The sequence below is a fragment of the Narcine bancroftii genome, chromosome 2 (genome assembly GCF_036971445.1).
Source record: "Narcine bancroftii isolate sNarBan1 chromosome 2, sNarBan1.hap1, whole genome shotgun sequence".
Lineage (NCBI taxonomy): Eukaryota > Metazoa > Chordata > Chondrichthyes > Torpediniformes > Narcinidae > Narcine > Narcine bancroftii.
The window spans coordinates 260,643,892-260,668,630 of record NC_091470.1 but is presented as its reverse complement, the minus strand read 5'-3'; positions in this window follow the sequence as shown (position 1 = coordinate 260,668,630).

Below are 24,739 nucleotides of genomic sequence, written 5' to 3'. Positions count from 1 at the left end.
GCCGGGAATCAGAGGCCGGGAATCAGAGGTGGGGACTCAGAGTCCGGGAATCAGAGGCGGGGAATCAGAGGTGGTGAATCAGAGATGGTGAATCAGAGGCGGGGAATCAGAGGCGGGGAATCAGACGCGGGGAATCAGAGGCGGGGAATCAGAGCTGGGGAATCAGAGGCGGGGAATCAGAGTTGGGGAATCAGAGGCAGGGAATCAGATATGGGGAATCAGAGGCGGGGAATCAGAGGCGGGGAATCAGAGGCAGGGAATCAGAGATTAGGAATCAGAGGCAGGGCATCAGAGGCAGGGAATCAGACGCGGTGTATCAGAGGTGGGGAATTAGAGCTGGGGAATCAGGGGCAGGGAATCAGAGTTGGGGAATCAGAGGCGGGGAATCTGATATGGGGAAACAGAGGCGGGGAATCAGAGGCTGGGAAACAGAGGCGGAGAATCAGATATAGGGAATCAGAGGTGGGGAATCATAGGTTGGGAATCAGAGGTAGGGATTCAGATGCAGGGAATCAGAGGCGGGGAATCAGAGGCAGGGAATCGGATGTGCAGAATCAGAGATGGGTATTCTGAGCTGGGGAATCAGAGTCCGGGAATCAGATATGGGGAAACAGAGGCGCGGAATCAGAGGCGGGGAAACAGAGGCGGGTAATCAGATATAGGGAATCAGAGGTGGGGAATCAGAGGCGGGGAATCAGAGGCGGGGAATCAGAGGCAGGGTATCAGAGGCAGGGAATCAGATGTGGGGAATCAGAGATGGGGAATCAGAGGCAGGGAATCAGAATCAGAAGCGGGGAATCAGAGGCCGGGAATCAGAGGCCGGGAATCAGAGGCCTGGAATCAGAGGCCGGGAATCAGAGGTGGGGAAACAGACGCGGGGAATCAGATATGGGGAATCAGAGGTGGGGAATCAGAGTTAGAGAATCAGAGGCAGGGAATCAGAGGCGGGGTATCAGAGCTGGGGAATCAGAGGCGGGGAATCAGAATTGGGGAATCAGAGATGGGGAATCAGAGATGGGGAATCAGAGGCGGGGAATCAGACGCAGGGAATCAGAGGTGGTGAATCAGAGATGGGTATTCAGAGGCAGGGAATCGGATGTGCGGAATCAGAGATGGGGAAACAGAGGCTGGGAATCAGAGGCGGGGAATCAGAGGCGGGGCATCAGAGATGGGGAATCAGAGGCGGGGAATCAGACGCAGGGAATCAGAGGTGGTGAATCAGAGATGGGTATTCAGAGGCGGGGAATCAGAGGAAGGGAATCAGACGCGGGGAATCAGAGGCGGGGAATCATAGCTGGCGAATCAGAGGCGGGGAATCAGAGTTGGGGAATCAGAAGTGGAGAATCAGATATGGGGAATCAGAGGCGGGGAATCAGAGTCGGGGAAACAGAGGCGGGGAATCAGATATGGTGAATCAGAGGTGGGGAATCAGAGGTGATGAATCAGAGATGGGGAATCAGAGGCGGGGAATCAGAGGCAGGGAATCGGATGTGCGGAATCAGAGATGGGGAATCAGAGGTGGGGAATCAGAATCCGGGAATCAGATATGTTGAAACAGAGGCGGGGAATCAGAGGCGGGGAAACAGAGGCGGGGCATCAGATATGGGGAATCAGAGGTGGGGAATCAGAGGTTGGGAATCAGAGGCGGGGAATCAAAGGTGGTGATCAGAGGCAGGGAATCAGAGGCATGGAATCAGATGTGGGGAATCAGAGATGGGGAATCAGAGGCAGGGAATCAGAATCAGAAGCGGGGAATCAGAGGCCGGGAATCAGAGGCCGGGAATCAGAGGCCGGGAATCAGAGGACGGGAATCAGAGGCCGGGAATCAGAGGTGGGGACTCAGAGTCCGGGAATCAGAGGCGGGGAATCTGAGGCGGAGAAACAGAGGCGGGGAATCAGATATGGGGAATCAGAGGTGGGGAATCAGAGGTGGTGAATCAGAGATGGTGAATCAGAGGCGGGGAATCAGAGGCGGGGAATCAGACGCGGGGAATCAGAGGCGGGGAATCAGAGCTGGGGAATCAGTGGCGGGGAATCAGATATGGGGAATCAGAGGTGGTGAATCAGAGGTGGTGATTCAGAGATGGGGAATCAGAGGCGGGGAATCAGAGGCAGGGAATCAGACGCGGGGAATCAGAGGTGGGGAATCAGAGCTGGGGAATCAGAGGCGGGGAATCAGAGGCAGGGAATCAGACGCGGTGTATCAGAGGCAGGGAATCAGAGCTGGGGAATCAGAGGTGGGGAATCAGATATGGGGAAACAGAGTCGGAGAATCAGAGGCTGGGAAACAGAGGCGGAGAATATGATAGAGGGAATAAGAGGTGGGGAATCATAGATTGGGAATCAGAGGTAAGGAATCAGACGCGGGGAATCAGAGGTGGGGAATCAGAGGCAGGGAATCGGATGTGCGGAATCAGAGATGGGGAAACAGAGGCTGGGAATCAGAGGCGGGGAATCAGAGGCGGGGCATCAGAGATGGGGAATCAGAGGCGGGGAATCAGACGCAGGGAATCAGAGGTGGTGAATCAGAGATGGGTATTCAGAGGCGGGGAATCAGAGGAAGGGAATCAGACGCGGGGAATCAGAGGCGGGGAATCATAGCTGGCGAATCAGAGGCGGGGAATCAGAGTTGGGGAATCAGAAGCGGAGAATCAGATATGGGGAATCAGAGGCGGGGAATCAGAGTCGGGGAAACAGAGGCGGGGAATCAGATATGGTGAATCAGAGGTGGGGAATCAGAGGTGATGAATCAGAGATGGGGAATCAGAGGCGGGGAATCAGAGGCAGGGAATCGGATATGCGGAATCAGAGATGGGGAATCAGAGGTGGGGAATCAGAATCCGGGAATCAGATATGTTGAAACAGAGGCGGGGAATCAGAGGCGGGGAAACAGAGGCGGGGCATCAAAGGTGGTGATCAGAGGCAGGGAATCAGAGGCATGGAATCAGATGTGGGGAATCAGAGATGGGGAATCAGAGGCAGGGAATCAGAATCAGAAGCGGGGAATCAGAGGCCGGGAATCAGAGGCCGGGAATCAGAGGCCGGGAATCAGAGGACGGGAATCAGAGGCCGGGAATCAGAGGTGGGGACTCAGAGTCCGGGAATCAGTGGTGGGGAATCTGAGGCGGAGAAACAGAGGCGGGGAATCAGATATGGGGAATCAGAGGTGGGGAATCAGAGGTGGTGAATCAGAGATGGTGAATCAGAGGCGGGGAATCAGAGGCGGGGAATCAGACGCGGGGAATCAGAGGCGGGGAATCAGAGCTGGGGAATCAGAGGCGGGGAATCAGAGTTGGGGAATCAGAGGCGGGGAATCAGATATGGGGAATCAGAGGCGGGGAATCAGAGGCGGGGAATCAGAGGCAGGGAATCAGAGATTAGGAATCAGAGGCAGGGCATCAGAGGCAGGGAATCAGACGCGGTGTATCAGAGGTGGGGAATTAGAGCTGGGGAATCAGGGGCAGGGAATCAGAGTTGGGGAATCAGAGGCGGGGAATCAGATATGGGGAAACAGAGGCGGGGAATCAGAGGCTGGGAAACAGAGGCGGAGAATCAGATATAGGGAATCAGAGGTGGGGAATCATAGGTTGGGAATCAGAGGTAGGGATTCAGATGCAGGGAATCAGAGGCGGGGAATCAGAGGCAGGGAATCGGATGTGCAGAATCAGAGATGGGTAATCTGAGCTGGGGAATCAGAGTCCGGGAATCAGATATGGGGAAACAGAGGCGCGGAATCAGAGGCGGGGAAACAGAGGCGGGTAATCAGATATAGGGAATCAGAGGTGGGGAATCAGAGGCGGGGAATCAGAGGTGGGGAATCAGAGGCAGGGTATCAGAGGCAGGGAATCAGATGTGGGGAATCAGAGATGGGGAATCAGAGGCAGGGAATCAGAATCAGAAGCGGGGAATCAGAGGCCGGGAATCAGAGGCCGGGAATCAGAGGCCTGGAATCAGAGGCCGGGAATCCCAGGTGGGGAAACAGACGCGGGGAATCAGATATGGGGAATCAGAGGTGGGGAATCAGAGTTTGAGAATCAGAGGCAGGGAATCAGAGGCGGGGTATCAGAGCTGGGGAATCAGAGGCGGGGAATCAGAATTGGGGAATCAGAGATGGGGAATCAGAGATGGGGAATCAGAGGCGGGGAATCAGACGCAGGGAATCAGAGGTGGTGAATCAGAGGTGATGAATCAGAGATGGGGAATCAGAGGCGGGGAATCAGAGGCAGGGAATCAGACGCGGGGAATCAGAGGTGGGGAATCAGAGCTGGGGAATCAGAGGCAGGGAATCAGAGGCAGGGAATCAGACGCGGGGTATCAGAGGCGGGGAATCAGAGCTGGGGAATCAGAGGCGGGGAATCAGAGTTGGGGAATCAGAGGCGGGGAATCAGATATGGGGAAACAGAGTCAGAGAATCAGAGGCTGGGAAACAGAGGTGGAGAATCAGATATAGGGAATCAGAGGTGGGGAATCAAGGGTTGTGAATCAGAGGTAGGGAATCAGACGCGGGGAATCAGAGGCGGGGAATCAGAGGCAGGGAATCGGATGTGCGGAATCAGAGCTGGGGAATCAGAGGTGGGGAATCAGAGTCCGGGAATGAGATATGGGGAAACAGAGGCGGGGAATCAGATATGGGGAATCAGAGGTGGTGAATCAGAGGTGGTGATTCAGAGATGGGGAATCAGAGGCGGGGAATCAGAGGCAGGGAATCAGACGCGGGGAATCAGAGGTGGGGAATCAGAGCTGGGGAATCAGAGGCGTGGAATCAGAGGCAGGGAATCAGACGCGGTGTATCAGAGGCAGGGAATCAGAGCTGGGGAATCAGAGGTGGGGAATCAGATATGGGGAAACAGAGTCGGAGAATCAGAGGCTGGGAAACAGAGGCGGAGAATATGATAGAGGGAATACGAGGTGGGGAATCATAGATTGGGAATCAGAGGTAAGGAATCAGACGCGGGGAATCAGAGGTGGGGAATCAGACGCAGGGAATCGGATGTGCGGAATCAGAGATGGGGAAAGAGAGGCGGGGAATCAGAGGCGGGGAATCAGAGGCGGGGCATCAGAGATGGGGAATCAGAGGCGGGGAATCAGACGCAGGGAATCAGAGGTGGTTAATCAGAGATGGGTATTCAGAGGCGGGGAATCAGAGGCAGGGAATCAGACGCGGGGAATCAGAGGCGGGGAATCATAGCTGGCGAATCAGAGGCGGGGAATCAGAGTTGGGGAATCAGAAGCGGAGAATCAGATATGGGGAATCAGAGGCGGGGAATCAGAGTCGGGGAAACAGAGGCGGGGAATCAGATATGGTGAATCAGAGGTGGGGAATCAGAGGTGATGAATCAGAGATGGGGAATCAGAGGCGGGGAATAAGAGGCAGGGAATCAGACGTGGGGAATCAGAGGTGGGGAATCAGAGCTGTGGATCAGAGGCGGGGAATCAGAGGCAGGGAATCAGATGCGGGGTATCAGAGGCGGGGAATCAGAGCTGGGGAATCAGAGGCAGGGAATCAGAGTTGGGGAATCAGAGGTGGGGAATCAGATATGGGGAAACAGAGTCAGAGAATCAGAGGCTGGGAAACAGAGGCGGAGAATCAGATATAGGGAATCAGAGGTGGGGAATCATAGATTGGGAATCAGAGGTAAGGAATCAGACGCGGGGAATCAGAGGCGGGGAATCAGAGGCAGGGAATCGGATGTGCGGAATCAGAGATGGGGAATCAGAGGTGGGGAATCAGAATCCGGGAATCAGATATGTTGAAACAGAGGCGGGGAATCAGAGGCAGGGAAACAGAGGCGGGGCATCAGATATGGGGAATCAGAGGTGGGGAATCAGAGGTTGGGAATCAGAGGCGGGGAATCAAATGTGGTGATCAGAGGCAGGGAATCAGAGGCATGGAATCAGATGTGGGGAATCAGAGATGGGGAATCAGAGGCAGGGAATCAGAATCAGAAGCGGGGAATCAGAGGCCGGGAATCAGAGGCCAGGAATCAGAGGCCGGGAATCAGAGGCCGGGAATCAGAGGCCGGGAATCAGAGGTGGGGACTCAGAGTCCGGGAATCAGAGGCGGGGAATCTGAGGCGGAGAAACAGAGGCGGGGAATCAGATATGGGGAATCAGAGGTGGGGAATCAGAGGTGGTGAATCAGAGATGGTGAATCAGAGGCGGGGAATCAGAGGCGGGGAATCAGACGCGGGGAATCAGAGGCGGGGAATCAGAGCTGGGGAATCAGAGGCGGGGAATCAGAGTTGGGGAATCAGAGGCGGGGAATCAGATATGGGGAATCAGAGGCGGGGAATCAGAGGCGGGGAATCAGAGGCAGGGAATCAGAGATTAGGAATCAGAGGCAGGGCATCAGAGGCAGGGAATCAGACGCGGTGTATCAGAGGTGGGGAATTAGAGCTGGGGAATCAGGGGCAGGGAATCAGAGTTGGGGAATCAGAGGCGGGGAATCAGATATGGGGAAACAGAGGCGGGGAATCAGAGGCTGGGAAACAGAGGCGGAGAATCAGATATAGGGAATCAGAGGTGGGGAATCATAGGTTGGGAATCAGAGGTAGGGATTCAGATGCAGGGAATCAGAGGCGGGGAATCAGAGGCAGGGAATCGGATGTGCAGAATCAGAGATGGGTAATCTGAGCTGGGGAATCAGAGTCCGGGAATCAGATATGGGGAAACAGAGGCGCGGAATCAGAGGCGGGGAAACAGAGGCGGGTAATCAGATATAGGGAATCAGAGGTGGGGAATCAGAGGCGGGGAATCAGAGGTGGGGAATCAGAGGCAGGGTATCAGAGGCAGGGAATCAGATGTGGGGAATCAGAGATGGGGAATCAGAGGCAGGGAATCAGAATCAGAAGCGGGGAATCAGAGGCCGGGAATCAGAGGCCGGGAATCAGAGGCCTGGAATCAGAGGCCGGGAATCAGAGGTGGGGAAACAGACGCGGGGAATCAGATATGGGGAATCAGACGTGGGGAATCAGAGTTTGAGAATCAGAGGCAGGGAATCAGAGGCGGGGTATCAGAGCTGGGGAATCAGAGGCGGGGAATCAGAATTGGGGAATCAGAGATGGGGAATCAGAGATGGGGAATCAGAGGCGGGGAATCAGACGCAGGGAATCAGAGGTGGTGAATCAGAGGTGATGAATCAGAGATGGGGAATCAGAGGCGGGGAATCAGAGGCAGGGAATCAGACGCGGGGAATCAGAGGTGGGGAATCAGAGCTGGGGAATCAGAGGCAGGGAATCAGAGGCAGGGAATCAGACGCGGGGTATCAGAGGCGGGGAATCAGAGCTGGGGAATCAGAGGCGGGGAATCAGAGTTGGGGAATCAGAGGCGGGGAATCAGATATGGGGAAACAGAGTCAGAGAATCAGAGGCTGGGAAACAGAGGTGGAGAATCAGATATAGGGAATCAGAGGTGGGGAATCAAGGGTTGTGAATCAGAGGTAGGGAATCAGACGCGGGGAATCAGAGGCGGGGAATCAGAGGCAGGGAATCGGATGTGCGGAATCAGAGCTGGGGAATCAGAGGTGGGGAATCAGAGTCCGGGAATGAGATATGGGGAAACAGAGGCGGGGAATCAGATATGGGGAATCAGAGGTGGTGAATCAGAGGTGGTGATTCAGAGATGGGGAATCAGAGGCGGGGAATCAGAGGCAGGGAATCAGACGTGGGGAATCAGAGGTGGGGAATCAGAGCTGGGGAATCAGAGGCGGGGAATCAGAGGCAGGGAATCAGACGCGGTGTATCAGAGGCAGGGAATCAGAGCTGGGGAATCAGAGGTGGGGAATCAGATATGGGGAAACAGAGTCGGAGAATCAGAGGCTGGGAAACAGAGGCGGAGAATATGATAGAGGGAATACGAGGTGGGGAATCATAGATTGGGAATCAGAGGTAAGGAATCAGACGCGGGGAATCAGAGGTGGGGAATCAGACGCAGGGAATCGGATGTGCGGAATCAGAGATGGGGAAAGAGAGGCGGGGAATCAGAGGCGGGGAATCAGAGGCGGGGCATCAGAGATGGGGAATCAGAGGCGGGGAATCAGACGCAGGGAATCAGAGGTGGTTAATCAGAGATGGGTATTCAGAGGCGGGGAATCAGAGGCAGGGAATCAGACGCGGGGAATCAGAGGCGGGGAATCATAGCTGGCGAATCAGAGGCGGGGAATCAGAGTTGGGGAATCAGAAGCGGAGAATCAGATATGGGGAATCAGAGGCGGGGAATCAGAGTCGGGGAAACAGAGGCGGGGAATCAGATATGGTGAATCAGAGGTGGGGAATCAGAGGTGATGAATCAGAGATGGGGAATCAGAGGCGGGGAATAAGAGGCAGGGAATCAGACGTGGGGAATCAGAGGTGGGGAATCAGAGCTGTGGATCAGAGGCGGGGAATCAGAGGCAGGGAATCAGATGCGGGGTATCAGAGGCGGGGAATCAGAGCTGGGGAATCAGAGGCAGGGAATCAGAGTTGGGGAATCAGAGGTGGGGAATCAGATATGGGGAAACAGAGTCAGAGAATCAGAGGCTGGGAAACAGAGGCGGAGAATCAGATATAGGGAATCAGAGGTGGGGAATCATAGATTGGGAATCAGAGGTAAGGAATCAGACGCGGGGAATCAGAGGCGGGGAATCAGAGGCAGGGAATCGGATGTGCGGAATCAGAGATGGGGAATCAGAGGTGGGGAATCAGAATCCGGGAATCAGATATGTTGAAACAGAGGCGGGGAATCAGAGGCAGGGAAACAGAGGCGGGGCATCAGATATGGGGAATCAGAGGTGGGGAATCAGAGGTTGGGAATCAGAGGCGGGGAATCAAATGTGGTGATCAGAGGCAGGGAATCAGAGGCATGGAATCAGATGTGGGGAATCAGAGATGGGGAATCAGAGGCAGGGAATCAGAATCAGAAGCGGGGAATCAGAGGCCGGGAATCAGAGGCCGGGAATCAGAGGCCGGGAATCAGAGGCCGGGAATCAGAGGCCGGGAATCAGAGGTGGGGACTCAGAGTCCGGGAATCAGAGGCGGGGAATCTGAGGCGGAGAAACAGAGGCGGGGAATCAGATATGGGGAATCAGAGGTGGGGAATCAGAGGTGGTGAATCAGAGATGGTGAATCAGAGGCGGGGAATAAGAGGCGGGGAATCAGACGCGGGGAATCAGATATGGGGAAACAGAGTCAGAGAATCAGAGGCTGGGAAACAGAGGCGGAGAATCAGATATAGGGAATCAGAGGTGGGGAATCATAGATTGGGAATCAGAGGTAAGGAATCAGACGCGGGGAATCAGAGGCGGGGAATCAGAGGCAGGGAATCGGATGTGCGGAATCAGAGATGGGGAATCAGAGGTGGGGAATCAGAATCCGGGAATCAGATATGGGGAAACAGAGGCGGGGAATCAGAGGCGGGGAAACAGAGGCGGGGCATCAGATATAGGGAATCTGAGGTGGGGAATCAGAGGTTGGGAATCAGAGGCGGGGAATCAAAGGTGGGGATCAGAGGCAGGGAATCAGAGGCATGGAATAAGATGTGGGGAAACAGAGATGGGAATCAGAGGCAGGGAATCAGAATCAGAAGCGGGGAATCAGAGACCGGGAATCAGAGGCCGGCAATCAGAGGTCGGGAATCAGAGGCCGGGAATCAGAGGTGGGGACTCAGAGTCCGGGAATCAGAGGCGGGGAATCTGAGGCGGGGAAACATAGGCGGGGAATCAGATATGGGGAATCAGAGGTGGGGAATCAGAGGTGGTGAATCAGAGATGGTGAATCAGAGGCGGGGAATCAGAGGCGGGGAATCAGACGCGGGGAATCAGAGGCGGGGAATCAGAGCTGGGGAATCAGAGGCGGGGAATCAGAGTTGGGGAATCAGAGGCGGGGAATCAGAGGCGGGGAATCAGAGGCAGGGAATCAGACGCGGGGAATCAGAGGTGGGGAATCAGAGCTGGGGAATCAGAGGCAGGGAATCAGAGGCAGGGAATCAGACGCGGGGTATCAGAGGCGGGGAATCAGAGCTGGGGAATCAGAGGCAGGGAATCAGAATCAGAAGCGGGGAATCAGAGGCCGGGAATCAGAGGCCGGGAATCAGAGGCCTGGAATCAGAGGCCGGGAATCAGAGGTGGGGAAACAGACGCGGGGAATCAGATATGGGGAATCAGAGGTGGGGAATCAGAGTTTGAGAATCAGAGGCAGGGAATCAGAGGCGGGGTATCAGAGCTGGGGAATCAGAGGCGGGGAATCAGAATTGGGGAATCAGAGATGGGGAATCAGAGATGGGGAATCAGAGGCGGGGAATCAGACGCAGGGAATCAGAGGTGGTGAATCAGAGGTGATGAATCAGAGATGGGGAATCAGAGGCGGGGAATCAGAGGCAGGGAATCAGACGCGGGGAATCAGAGGTGGGGAATCAGAGCTGGGGAATCAGAGGCAGGGAATCAGAGGCAGGGAATCAGACGCGGGGTATCAGAGGCGGGGAATCAGAGCTGGGGAATCAGAGGCGGGGAATCAGAGTTGGGGAATCAGAGGCGGGGAATCAGATATGGGGAAACAGAGTCAGAGAATCAGAGGCTGGGAAACAGAGGTGGAGAATCAGATATAGGGAATCAGAGGTGGGGAATCAAGGGTTGTGAATCAGAGGTAGGGAATCAGACGCGGGGAATCAGAGGCGGGGAATCAGAGGCAGGGAATCGGATGTGCGGAATCAGAGCTGGGGAATCAGAGGTGGGGAATCAGAGTCCGGGAATGAGATATGGGGAAACAGAGGCGGGGAATCAGATATGGGGAATCAGAGGTGGTGAATCAGAGGTGGTGATTCAGAGATGGGGAATCAGAGGCGGGGAATCAGAGGCAGGGAATCAGACGTGGGGAATCAGAGTTGGGGAATAAGAGCTGGGGAATCAGAGGCGGGGAATCAGAGGCAGGGAATCAGACGCGGTGTATCAGAGGCAGGGAATCAGAGCTGGGGAATCAGAGGTGGGGAATCAGATATGGGGAAACAGAGTCGGAGAATCAGAGGCTGGGAAACAGAGGCGGAGAATATGATAGAGGGAATACGAGGTGGGGAATCATAGATTGGGAATCAGAGGTAAGGAATCAGACGCGGGGAATCAGAGGTGGGGAATCAGACGCAGGGAATCGGATGTGCGGAATCAGAGATGGGGAAAGAGAGGCGGGGAATCAGAGGCGGGGAATCAGAGGCGGGGCATCAGAGATGGGGAATCAGAGGCGGGGAATCAGACGCAGGGAATCAGAGGTGGTTAATCAGAGATGGGTATTCAGAGGCGGGGAATCAGAGGCAGGGAATCAGACGCGGGGAATCAGAGGCGGGGAATCATAGCTGGCGAATCAGAGGCGGGGAATCAGAGTTGGGGAATCAGAAGCGGAGAATCAGATATGGGGAATCAGAGGCGGGGAATCAGAGTCGGGGAAACAGAGGCGGGGAATCAGATATGGTGAATCAGAGGTGGGGAATCAGAGGTGATGAATCAGAGATGGGGAATCAGAGGCGGGGAATAAGAGGCAGGGAATCAGACGTGGGGAATCAGAGGTGGGGAATCAGAGCTGTGGATCAGAGGCGGGGAATCAGAGGCAGGGAATCAGATGCGGGGTATCAGAGGCGGGGAATCAGAGCTGGGGAATCAGAGGCAGGGAATCAGAGTTGGGGAATCAGAGGTGGGGAATCAGATATGGGGAAACAGAGTCAGAGAATCAGAGGCTGGGAAACAGAGGCGGAGAATCAGATATAGGGAATCAGAGGTGGGGAATCATAGATTGGGAATCAGAGGTAAGGAATCAGACGCGGGGAATCAGAGGCGGGGAATCAGAGGCAGGGAATCGGATGTGCGGAATCAGAGATGGGGAATCAGAGGTGGGGAATCAGAATCCGGGAATCAGATATGTTGAAACAGAGGCGGGGAATCAGAGGCAGGGAAACAGAGGCGGGGCATCAGATATGGGGAATCAGAGGTGGGGAATCAGAGGTTGGGAATCAGAGGCGGGGAATCAAATGTGGTGATCAGAGGCAGGGAATCAGAGGCATGGAATCAGATGTGGGGAATCAGAGATGGGGAATCAGAGGCAGGGAATCAGAATCAGAAGCGGGGAATCAGAGGCCGGGAATCAGAGGCCGGGAATCAGAGGCCGGGAATCAGAGGCCGGGAATCAGAGGCCGGGAATCAGAGGTGGGGACTCAGAGTCCGGGAATCAGAGGCGGGGAATCTGAGGCGGAGAAACAGAGGCGGGGAATCAGATATGGGGAATCAGAGGTGGGGAATCAGAGGTGGTGAATCAGAGATGGTGAATCAGAGGCGGGGAATAAGAGGTGGGGAATCAGACGCGGGGAATCAGATATGGGGAAACAGAGTCAGAGAATCAGAGGCTGGGAAACAGAGGCGGAGAATCAGATATAGGGAATCAGAGGTGGGGAATCATAGATTGGGAATCAGAGGTAAGGAATCAGACGCGGGGAATCAGAGGCGGGGAATCAGAGGCAGGGAATCGGATGTGCGGAATCAGAGATGGGGAATCAGAGGTGGGGAATCAGAATCCGGGAATCAGATATGGGGAAACAGAGGCGGGGAATCAGAGGCGGGGAAACAGAGGCGGGGAATCAGATATGGGGAATCTGAGGTGGGGAATCAGAGGTTGGGAATCAGAGGCGGGGAATCAAAGGTGGGGATCAGAGGCAGGGAATCAGAGGCATGGAATAAGATGTGGGGAATCAGAGATGGGAATCAGAGGCAGGGAATCAGAATCAGAAGCGGGGAATCAGAGACCGGGAATCAGAGGCCGGCAATCAGAGGTCGGGAATCAGAGGCCGGGAATCAGAGGTGGGGACTCAGAGTCCGGGAATCAGAGGCGGGGAATCTGAGGCGGGGAAACATAGGCGGGGAATCAGATATGGGGAATCAGAGGTGGGGAATCAGAGGTGGTGAATCAGAGATGGTGAATCAGAGGCGGGGAATCAGAGGCGGGGAATCAGACGCGGGGAATCAGAGGCGGGGAATCAGAGCTGGGGAATCAGAGGCGGGGAATCAGAGTTGGGGAATCAGAGGCGGGGAATCAGATATGGGGAATCAGAGGCGGGGAATCAGAGGCGGGGAATCAGAGGCAGGGAATCAGAGATTAGGAATCAGAGGCAGGGCATCAGAGGCAGGGAATCAGACGCGGTGTATCAGAGGTGGGGAATTAGAGCTGGGGAATCAGGGGCAGGGAATCAGAGTTGGGGAATCAGAGGCAGGGAATCGGATGTGCAGAATCAGAGATGGGTAATCTGAGCTGGGGAATCAGAGTCCGGGAATCAGATATGGGGAAACAGAGGCGCGGAATCAGAGGCGGGGAAACAGAGGCGGGTAATCAGATATAGGGAATCAGAGGTGGGGAATCAGAGGCGGGGAATCAGAGGCGGGGAATCAGAGGCAGGGTATCAGAGGCAGGGAATCAGATGTGGGGAATCAGAGATGGGGAATCAGAGGCAGGGAATCAGAATCAGAAGCGGGGAATCAGAGGCCGGGAATCAGAGGCCGGGAATCAGAGGCCTGGAATCAGAGGCCGGGAATCAGAGGTGGGGAAACAGACGCGGGGAATCAGATATGGGGAATCAGAGGTGGGGAAACAGAGTTTGAGAATCACAGGCAGGGAATCAGAGGCGGGGTATCAGAGCTGGGGAATCAGAGGCGGGGAATCAGAATTGGGGAATCAGAGATGGGGAATCAGAGATGGGGAATCAGAGGCGGGGAATCAGACGCAGGGAATCAGAGGTGGTGAATCAGAGGTGATGAATCAGAGATGGGGAATCAGAGGCGGGGAATCAGAGGCAGGGAATCAGACGCGGGGTATCAGAGGCGGGGAATCAGAGCTGGGGAATCAGAGGCAGGGAATCAGAGTTGGGGAATCAGAGGCGGGGAATCAGATATGGGGAAACAGAGTCAGAGAATCAGAGGCTGGGAAACAGAGGCGGAGAATCAGATATAGGGAATCAGAGGTGGGGAATCAAGGGTTGTGAATCAGAGGTAGGGAATCAGACGCGGGGAATCAGAGGCGGGGAATCAGAGGCAGGGAATCGGATGTGCGGAATCAGAGCTGGGGAATCAGAGGTGGGGAATCAGAGTCCGGGAATGAGATATGGGGAAACAGAGGCGGGGAATCAGATATGGGGAATCAGAGGTGGTGAATCAGAGGTGGTGATTCAGAGATGGGGAATCAGAGGCGGGGAATCAGAGGCAGGGAATCAGACGTGGGGAATCAGAGGTGGGGAATCAGAGCTGGGGAATCAGAGGCGGGGAATCAGAGGCAGGGAATCAGACGCGGTGTATCAGAGGCAGGGAATCAGAGCTGGGGAATCAGAGGTGGGGAATCAGATATGGGGAAACAGAGTCGGAGAATCAGAGGCTGGGAAACAGAGGCGGAGAATATGATATAGGGAATCAGAGGTGGGGAATCATAGATTGGGAATCAGAGGTAAGGAATCAGACGCGGGGAATCAGAGGCCGGGAATCAGAGGCAGGGAATCGGATGTGCGGAATCAGAGATGGGGAAACAGAGGCGGGGAATCAGAGGCGGGGAATCAGAGGCGGGGCATCAGAGATGGGGAATCAGAGGCGGGGAATCAGACGCAGGGAATCAGAGGTGGTGAATCAGAGATGGGTATTCAGAGGCGGGGAATCAAAGGCAGGGAATCAGACGCGGGGAATCAGAGGCGGGGAATCAGAGTTGGGGAATCAGAAGCGGAGAATCAGATATGGGGAATCAGAGGCGGGGAATCAGAGTCGGGGAAACAGAGGCGGGGAATCAGATATGGGGAATCAGAGGTGGGGAATCAGAGGTGATGAATCAGAGATGGGGAATCAGAGGCGGGGAATCAGAGGCAGGGAATCAGACGTGGGGAATCAGAGGTGGGGAATCAGAGCTGTGGATCAGAGGCGGGGAATCAGAGGCAGGGAATCAGATGCGGGGTATCAGATGCGGGGAATCAGAGCTGGGGAATCAGAGGCAGGGAATCAGAGTTGGGGAATCAGAGGTGGGGAATCAGATATGGGGAAACAGAGTCAGAGAATCAGAGGCTGTGAAACAGAGGCGGAGAATCAGATATAGGGAATCAGAGGTGGGGAATCATAGATTGGGAATCAGAGGTAAGGAATCAGACGCGGGGAATCAGAGGCGAGGATTCAGAGGCGGGGAAACAGAGGCGGGTAATCAGATATGGGGAATCAGAGGTGGGGAATCAGAGGCGGGGATTCAGAGGCGGGGAATCAGAGGCAGGGTATCAGAGGCAGGGAATCAGATGTGGGGAATCAGAGATGGGGAATCAGTGTCAGGGAATCAGAATCAGAAGCGGGGAATCAGAGGCCGGGAATCAGAGGCCGGGAATCAGAGGTGGGGAAACAGACGCGGGGAATCAGATATGGGGAATCAGAGGTGGGGAATCAGAGGTTGAGAATCAGAGGCAGGGAATCAGAGGCGGGGTATCAGAGCTGGGGAATCAGAGGCGGGGAATCAGAATTGGGGAATCAGAGATGGGGAATCAGAGATGGGGAATCAGAGGCGGGGAATCAGACGCAGGGAATCAGAGGTGGTGAATCAGAGATGGGGATTCAGAGGCGGGGAATCAGAGGCAGGGAATCAGACGCGGGGAATCAGAGGCGGGGAATCATAGCTGGCGATTCAGAGGCGGGGAATCAGAGTTGGGGAATCAGAAGCGGAGAATCAGATATGGGGAATCAGAGGTGGGGAATCAGAGTCGGGGAAACAGAGGCGGGGTTTCAGATATGGGAATCAGAGGTGGGGAATCAGAGGTGATGAATCAGAGATGGGGAATCAGAGGCGGGGAATCAGTGGCAGAGAATCAGAGGCAGGGAATCAGACGTGGGGTATCAGAGGCGGGGAATCAGAGCTGGGGAATCAGAGGCGGGGAATCATAGTTGGGGAATCAGAGGCGGGGAATCAGATATGGGGAAACAGAGTCAGAGAATCAGAGGCTGGGAAACAGAGGCGGAGAATCAGATATAGGGAATCAGAGGTGGGGAATCAAGGGTTGTGAATCAGAGGTAGGGAATCAGACGCGGGGAATCAGAGGCGGGGAATCAGAGGCAGGGAATCGGATGTACGGAATCAGAGCTGGGGAATCAGAGGTGGGGAATCAGATTCCGGGAATGAGATATGGGGAAACAGAGGCGGGGAATCAGATATGGGGAATCAGAGGTGGCGAATCAGAGGTGGTGATTCAGAGATGGGAATCAGAGGCGGGGAATCAGAGGCAGGGAATCAGACGCGGGGCATCAGAGATGGGGTATCAGAGGCGGGGAATCAGAGTCCGGGAATGAGATATGGGGAAACAGAGGCGGGGAATCAGATATGCGGAATCAGAGGTGGTGAATCAGAGGTGGTGATTCAGAGATGGGGAATCAGAGGCGGGGAATCAGAGGCAGGGAATCAGATGCGGGGAATCAGAGGTGGGGAATCAGAGCTGGGGAATCAGAGGCGGGGAATCAGAGGCAGGGAATCAGACGCGGGGTATCAGAGGCGGGGAATCAGAGCTGGGGAATCAGAAGTGGGGAATCAGATATGGGGAAACAGAGTCGGAGAATCAGAGGCTGGGAAACAGAGGCGGAGAATATGATATAGGGAATCAGAGGTGGGGAATCATAGATTGGGAATCAGAGGTAAGGAATCAGACACGGGGAATCAGAGGCGGGGAATCAGAGGCAGGGAATCGGATGTGCGGAATCAGAGATGGGGAATCAGAGGTGAGGAATCAGAATCCGGGAATCAGATATGGGGAAACAGAGGCGGGGAATCAGAGGCGGGGAATCAGAGGCGGGGCATCAGAGATGGGGAATCAGAGGCGGGGAATCAGACGCAGGGAATCAGAGGTGGTGAATCAGAGATGGGGATTCAGAGGCGGGGAATCAGAGGCAGGGAATCAGACGCGGGGAATCAGAGGTAGGGAATCATAGCTGGCGAATCAGAGGCGGGGAATCAGAGTCAGGGAAACAGAGGCGGGGAATCAGATATGGGGAATCAGAAATGGGGAATCAGAGGTGATGAATCAGAGATGGGGAATCAGAGGCGGGGAATCAGAGGCAGGGAATCAGACGTGGGGAATCAGAGGTGGGGAATCAGAGCTGGGGATCAGAGGCGGGGAATCAGAGGCAGGGAATCAGATGCAGGGTATCAGAGGCGGGGAATCAGAGCTGGGGAATCAGATATGGGGAAACAGAGTCAGAGAATCAGAGGCTGGGAAACAGAGGCGGAGAATCAGATATAGGGAATCAGAGATGGGGAATCATAGATTGGGAATCAGAGGTAAGGAATCAGACGCGGGGAATCAGAGGCGGGGAATCAGAGGCAGGGAATCGGATGTGCGGAATCAGAGATGGGGAATCAGAGGTGGGGAATCAGAATCCGGGAATCAGATATGGGGAAACAGAGGCGGGGAATCAGAGGCGGGGAAACAGAGGCGGGGCATCAGATATGGGGAATCTGAGGTGGGGAATCAGAGGTTGGGAATCAGAGGTGGGGAATCAGAGGCGGGGAATCAGATGCGGGGAATCAGAGGCGGGGAATCAGAGCTGGGGAATCAGAGGCGGGGAATCAGAGTTGGGGAATCAGAGGCGGGGAATCAGATATGGGGAATCAGAGGCGGGGAATCAGAGGCGGGGAATCAGAGGCAGGGAATCAGAGATTAGGAATCAGAGGCAGGGCATCAGAGGCGGGGAATCAGAGTTGGGGAATCAGAGGTGGGGAATCAGATATGGGGAATCAGAGTTGGGGAATTAGAGCTGGGGAATCAGGGGCAGGGAATCAGAGTTGGGGAATCAGAGGCGGGGAATCAGATATGGGGAAACAGAGGCGGGGAATCAGAGGATGGGAATCAGAGGAAGGGAATCAGATGCAGGGAATCAGAGGCGGGGAATCAGAGGCAGGGAATCGGATGTGCAGAATCAGAGATGGGTAATCTGAGCTGGGGAATCAGAGTCCGGGAATCAGATATGGGGAAACAGAGGCGCGGAATCAGAGGCGGGGAAACAGAGGCGGGTAATCAGATATAGGGAATCAGAGGCGGGGAATCAGAGGCGGGGAATCAGAGGCGGGGAATCAGAGGCAGGGTATCAGAGGCAGGGAATCAGATGTGGGGAATCAGAGATGGGGAATCAGAGGCACGGAATCAGAATCAGAAGCGGGGAATCAGAGGCCGGGAATCAGAGGCCGGGAATCAGAGGCCTGGAATCAGAGGCCGGGAATCAGAGGTGGGGAAACAGACGCGGGGAATCAGATATGGGGAATCAGAGGTGGGGAATCAGAGTTTGAGAATCAGAGGCAGGGAATCAGAGGTGGGGTATCAGAGCTGGGGAATCAGAGGCGGGGAATCAGAATTGGGGAATCAGAGATGGGGAATCAGAGATGGGGAATCAGAGGCGGGGAATCAGACGCAGGGAATCAGAGGTGGTGAATCGGAGATGGGGATTCAGAGGCGGGGAATCAGAGGCAGGGAATCAGACGCGGGGAATCAGAGGCGGGGAATCATAGCTGGCGAATCAGAGGCGGGGAATCAGAGTTGGGGAATCAGAAGCGGAGAATCAGATATGGGGAATCAGAGGCGGGGAATCAGAGTCGGGGAAACAGAGGCGGGGTATCAGATATGGGGAATCAGAGGTGGGGAATCAGAAGTGATGAATCAGAGATGGGGAATCAGAGGCGGGGAATCAGATGAAGGGAATCAGATGCGGGGAATCAGAGGTGGTGAAAAGGAGCTGGGGAATCAGAGGCAGGGAATCAGAGGCAGGGAATCAGACGCGGGGTATCAGAGGCGGGGAATCAGAGCTGGGGAATAAGAGGCGGGGAATCAGAGTTGGGGAATCAGAGGCGGGGAATCAGATATGGGGAAACAGAGTCAGAGAATCAGAGGCTGGGAAACAGAGGCGGAGAATCAGATATAGGGAATCAGAGGTGGGGAATCAAGGGTTGTGAATCAGAGGTAGGGAATCAGACGCGGGGAATCAGAGGCGGAGAATCAGAGGCAGGGAATCGGATGAGCGGAATCAGAGCTGGGGAATCAGAGGTGGGGAATCAGAGTCCGGGAATGAGATATGGGGAAACAGAGGCGGGGAATCAGATATGGGGAATCAGAGGTGGTGAATCAGAGGTGGTGATTCAGAGATGGGGAATCAGAGGCGGGGAATCAGAGGCAGGGAATCAGATGTGGGGAATCAGAGATGGGGAATCAGAGCTGGAGAATCAGAGACGGGGAATCAGAGGCAGGGAATCAGACGCGGTGTATCAGAGGCAGGGAATCAGAGCTGGGGAATCAGAGGTGGGGAATCAGATATGGGGAAACAGAGTCAGAGAATCAGAGGCTGGGAAACAGAGGCGGAGAATCAGATATAGGGAATCAGAGGTGGGGAATCATAGATTGGGAATCAGAGGTAAGGAATCAGACGCGGGGAATCAGAGGCGGGGAATCAGAGGCAGGGAATCGGATGTGCGGAATCAGAGATGGGGAAACAGAGGCGGGGAATCAGAGGCGGGGAATCAGAGGCGGGGCATCAGAGATGGGGAATCAGAGGCGGTGAATCAGACGCAGGGAATCAGAGGTGGTGAATCAGAGATGGGTATTCAGAGGCGGGGAATCAGAGGCAGGGAATCAGACGCGGGGAATCAGAGGCGGGGAATCATAGCTGGCGAATCAGAGGTGGGGAATCAGAGTTGGGGAATCAGAAGCGGAGAATCAGATATGGGGAATCAGAGGCGGTGAATCAGAGTCGGGGAAACAGAGGCGGGGAATCAGATATGGGGAATCAGAGGTGGGGAATCAGAGGTGATGAATCAGAGATGGGGAATCAGAGGCGGGGAATCAGAGGCAGGGAATCAGACGTGGGGAATCAGAGGTGGGGAATCAGAGCTGTGGATCAGAGGCGGGGAATCAGAGGCAGGGAATCAGATGCGGGGTATCAGATGCGGGGAATCAGAGCTGGGGAATCAGAGGCAGGGAATCAGAGTTGGGGAATCAGAGGTGGGGAATCAGATATGGGGAAACAGAGTCAGAGAATCAGAGGCTGGGAAACAGAGGCGGAGAATCAGATATAGGGAATCAGAGGTGGGTAATCATAGATTGGGAATCAGAGGTAAGGAATCAGACGCGGGGAATCAGAGGCGGGGAATCAGAGGCAGGGAATCGGATGTGCGGAATCAGAGATGGGGAATCAGAGGTGGGGAATCAGAATCCGGGAATCAGATATGTTGAAACAGAGGCGGGGAATCAGAGGCGGGGAAACAGAGGCGGGGCATCAGATATGGGGAATCAGAGGTGGGGAATCAGAGGTTGGGAATCAGAGGCGGGGAATCAAAGGTGGTGATCAGAGGCAGGGAATCAGAGGCATGGAATCAGATGTGGGGAATCAGAGATGGGGAATCAGAGGCAGGGAATCAGAATCAGAAGCAGGGAATCGGAGGCCGGGAATCAGAGGCCGGGAATCAGAGGCCGGGAATCAGAGGCCGGGAATCAGAGGCCGGGAATCAGAGGTGGGGTCTCAGAGTCCGGGAATCAGAGGCGGGGAATCTGAGGCGGGGAAACAGAGGCGGGGAATCAGATATGGGGAATCAGAGGTGGGGAATCAGAGGTGGTGAATCAGAGATGGTGAATCAGAGGCGGGGAATCAGAGGCGGGGAATCAGACGCGGGGAATCAGAGGCGGGGAATCAGAGCTGGGGAATCAGAGGCGGGGAATCAGAGTTGGGGAATCAGAGGCGGGGAATCAGATATGGGGAATCAGAGGCGGGGAATCAGAGGCGGGGAATCAGAGGCAGGGAATCAGAGATTAGGAATCAGAGGCAGGGCATCAGAGGCAGGGAATCAGACGCGGTGTATCAGAGGTGGGGAATTAGAGCTGGGGAATCAGGGGCAGGGAATCAGAGTTGGGGAATCAGAGGCGGGGAATCAGATATGGGGAAACAGAGGCAGGGAATCAGAGGCTGGGAAACAGTGGCGGAGAATCAGATATGGGGAATCAGAGGTGGGGAATCATAGGTTGGGAATCAGAGGTAGGGAATCAGATGCAGGGAATCAGAGGCGGGGAATCAGAGGCAGGGAATCGGATGTGCAGAATCAGAGATGGGTAATCTTAGCTGGGGAATCAGAGTCCGGGAATCAGATATGGGGAAACAGAGGCGAGGATTCAGAGGCGGGGAAACAGAGGCGGGTAATCAGATATGGGGAATCAGAGGTGGGGAATCAGAGGCGGGGATTCAGAGGCGGGGAATCAGAGGCAGGGTATCAGAGGCAGGGAATCAGATGTGGGGAATCAGAGATGGGGAATCAGTGTCAGGGAATCAGAATCAGAAGCGGGGAATCAGAGGCCGGGAATCAGAGGCCGGGAATCAGAGGTGGGGAAACAGACGCGGGGAATCAGATATGGGGAATCAGAGGTGGGGAATCAGAGGTTGAGAATCAGAGGCAGGGAATCAGAGGCGGGGTATCAGAGCTGGGGAATCAGAGGCGGGGAATCAGAATTGGGGAATCAGAGATGGGGAATCAGAGATGGGGAATCAGAGGCGGGGAATCAGACGCAGGGAATCAGAGGTGGTGAATCAGAGATGGGGATTCAGAGGCGGGGAATCAGAGGCAGGGAATCAGACGCGGGGAATCAGAGGCGGGGAATCATAGCTGGCGATTCAGAGGCGGGGAATCAGAGTTGGGGAATCAGAAGCGGAGAATCAGATATGGGGAATCAGAGGTGGGGAATCAGAGTCGGGGAAACAGAGGCGGGGTTTCAGATATGGGGAATCAGAGGTGGGGAATCAGAGGTGATGAATCAGAGATGGGGAATCAGAGGCGGGGAATCAGTGGCAGGGAATCAGAGGCAGGGAATCAGACGTGGGGTATCAGAGGCGGGGAATCAGAGCTGGGGAATCAGAGGCGGGGAATCAGAGTTGGGGAATCAGAGGCGGGGAATCAGATATGGGGAAACAGAGTCAGAGAATCAGAGGCTGGGAAACAGAGGCGGAGAATCAGATATAGGGAATCAGAGGTGGGGAATCAAGGGTTGTGAATCAGAGGTAGGGAATCAGACGCTGGGAATCAGAGGCGGGGAATCAGAGGCAGGGAATCGGATGTACGGAATCAGAGCTGGGGAATCAGAGGTGGGGAATCAGATTCCGGGAATGAGATATGGGGAAACAGAGGCGGGGAATCAGATATGGGGAATCAGAGGTGGCGAATCAGAGGTGGTGATTCAGAGATGGGAATCAGAGGCGGGGAATCAGAGGCAGGGAATCAGACGCGGGGCATCAGAGATGGGGAATCAGAGGCGGGGAATCAGAGTCCGGGAATGAGATATGGGGAAACAGAGGCGGGGAATCAGATATGCGGAATCAGAGGTGGTGAATCAGAGGTGGTGATTCAGAGTTGGGGAATCAGAGGCGGGGAATCAGAGGCAGGGAATCAGATGCGGGGAATCAGAGGTGGGGAATCAGAGCTGGGGAATCAGAGGCGGGGAATCAGAGGCAGGGAATCAGACGCGGGGTATCAGAGGCGGGGAATCAGAGCTGGGGAATCAGAAGTGGGGAATCAGATATGGGGAAACAGAGTCGGAGAATCAGAGGCTGGGAAACAGAGGCGGAGAATATGATATAGGGAATCAGAGGTGGGGAATCATAGATTGGGAATCAGAGGTAAGGAATCAGACACGGGGAATCAGAGGCGGGGAATCAGAGGCAGGGAATCGGATGTGCGGAATCAGAGATGGGGAATCAGAGGTGAGGAATCAGAATCCGGGAATCAGATATGGGGAAACAGAGGCGGGGAATCAGAGGCGGGGAATCAGAGGCGGGGCATCAGAGATGGGGAATCAGAGGCGGGGAATCAGACGCAGGGAATCAGAGGTGGTGAATCAGAGATGGGGATTCAGAGGCGGGGAATCAGAGGCAGGGAATCAGACACGGGGAATCAGAGGCGGGGAATCATAGCTGGCGAATCAGAGGCGGGGAATCAGAGTCAGGGAAACAGAGGCGGGGAATCAGATATGGGGAATCAGAAATGGGGAATCAGAGGTGATGAATCAGAGATGGGGAATCAGAGGCGGGGAATCAGAGGCAGGGAATCAGACGTGGGGAATCAGAGGTGGGGAATCAGAGCTGGGGATCAGAGGCGGGGAATCAGAGGCAGGGAATCAGATGCAGGGTATCAGAGGCGGGGAATCAGAGCTGGGGAATCAGATATGGGGAAACAGAGTCAGAGAATCAGAGGCTGGGAAACAGAGGCGGAGAATCAGATATAGGGAATCAGAGGTGGGGAATCATAGATTGGGAATCAGAGGTAAGGAATCAGACGCGGGGAATCAGAGGCGGGGAATCAGAGGCAGGGAATCGGATGTGCGGAATCAGAGATGGGGAATCAGAGGTGGGGAATCAGAATCCGGGAATCAGATATGGGGAAACAGAGGCGGGGAATCAGAGGCGGGGAAACAGAGGCGGGGCATCAGATATGGGGAATCTGAGGTGGGGAATCAGAGGTTGGGAATCAGAGGCGGGGAATCAAAGGTGGGGATCAGAGGCAGGGAATCAGAGGCATGGAATCAGATGTGGGGAATCAGAGATGGGAATCAGAGGCAGGGAATCAGAATCAGAAGCGGGGAATCAGAGGCCGGCAATCAGAGGCCGGCAATCAGAGGCCGGGGATCAGAGGCCGGGAATCAGAGGCCGGGAATCAGAGGTGGGGACTCAGAGTCCGGGAATCAGAGGCGGGGAATCTGAGGCGGGGAAACATAGGCGGGGAATCAGATATGGGGAATCAGAGGTGGGGAATCAGAGGTGGTGAATCAGAAATGGTGAATCAGAGGCGGGGAATCAGAGGCGGGGAATCAGACGCGGGGAATCAGAGGCGGGGAATCAGAGCTGGGGAATCAGAGGCGGGGAAACAGAGTTGGGGAATCAGAGGCGGGGAATCAGATATGGGGAATCAGAGGCGGGGAATCAGAGGCGGGGAATCAGAGGCAGGGAATCAGAGATTAGGAATCAGAGGCAGGGCATCAGAGGCAGGGAATCAGACGCGGTGTATCAGAGGTGGGGAATTAGAGCTGGGGAATCAGGGGCAGGGAATCAGAGTTGGGGAATCAGAGGCGGGGAATCAGATATGGGGAAACAGAGGCGGGGAATCAGAGGCTGGGAAACAGAGGCGGAGAATCAGATATAGGGAATCAGAGGTGGGGAATCATAGGCGGGGAATCAGAGGCAGGGAATCGGATGTGCAGAATCAGAGATGGGTAATCTGAGCTGGGGAATCAGAGTCCGGGAATCAGATATGGGGAAACATAGGCGCGGAATCAGAGGCGGGGAAACAGAGGCGGGTAATCAGATATAGGGAATCAGAGGTGGGGAATCAGAGGCGGGGAATCAGAGGCGGGGAATCAGAGGCAGGGTATCAGAGGCAGGGAATCAGATGTGGGGAATCAGAGATGGGGAATCAGAGGCAGGGAATCAGAATCAGAAGCGGGGAATCAGAGGCCGGGAATCAGAGGCCGGGAATCAGAGGCCTGGAATCAGAGGCCGGGAATCAGAGGTGGGGAAACAGACGCGGGGAATCAGATATGGGGAATCAGAGGTGGGGAATCAGAGTTTGAGAATCAGAGGCAGGGAATCAGAGGCGGGGTATCAGAGCTGGGGAATCTGAGGCGGGGAATCAGAATTGGGGAATCAGAGATGGGGAATCAGAGATGGGGATTCAGAGGCGGGGAATCAGAGGCAGGGAATCAGACGCGGGGAATCAGA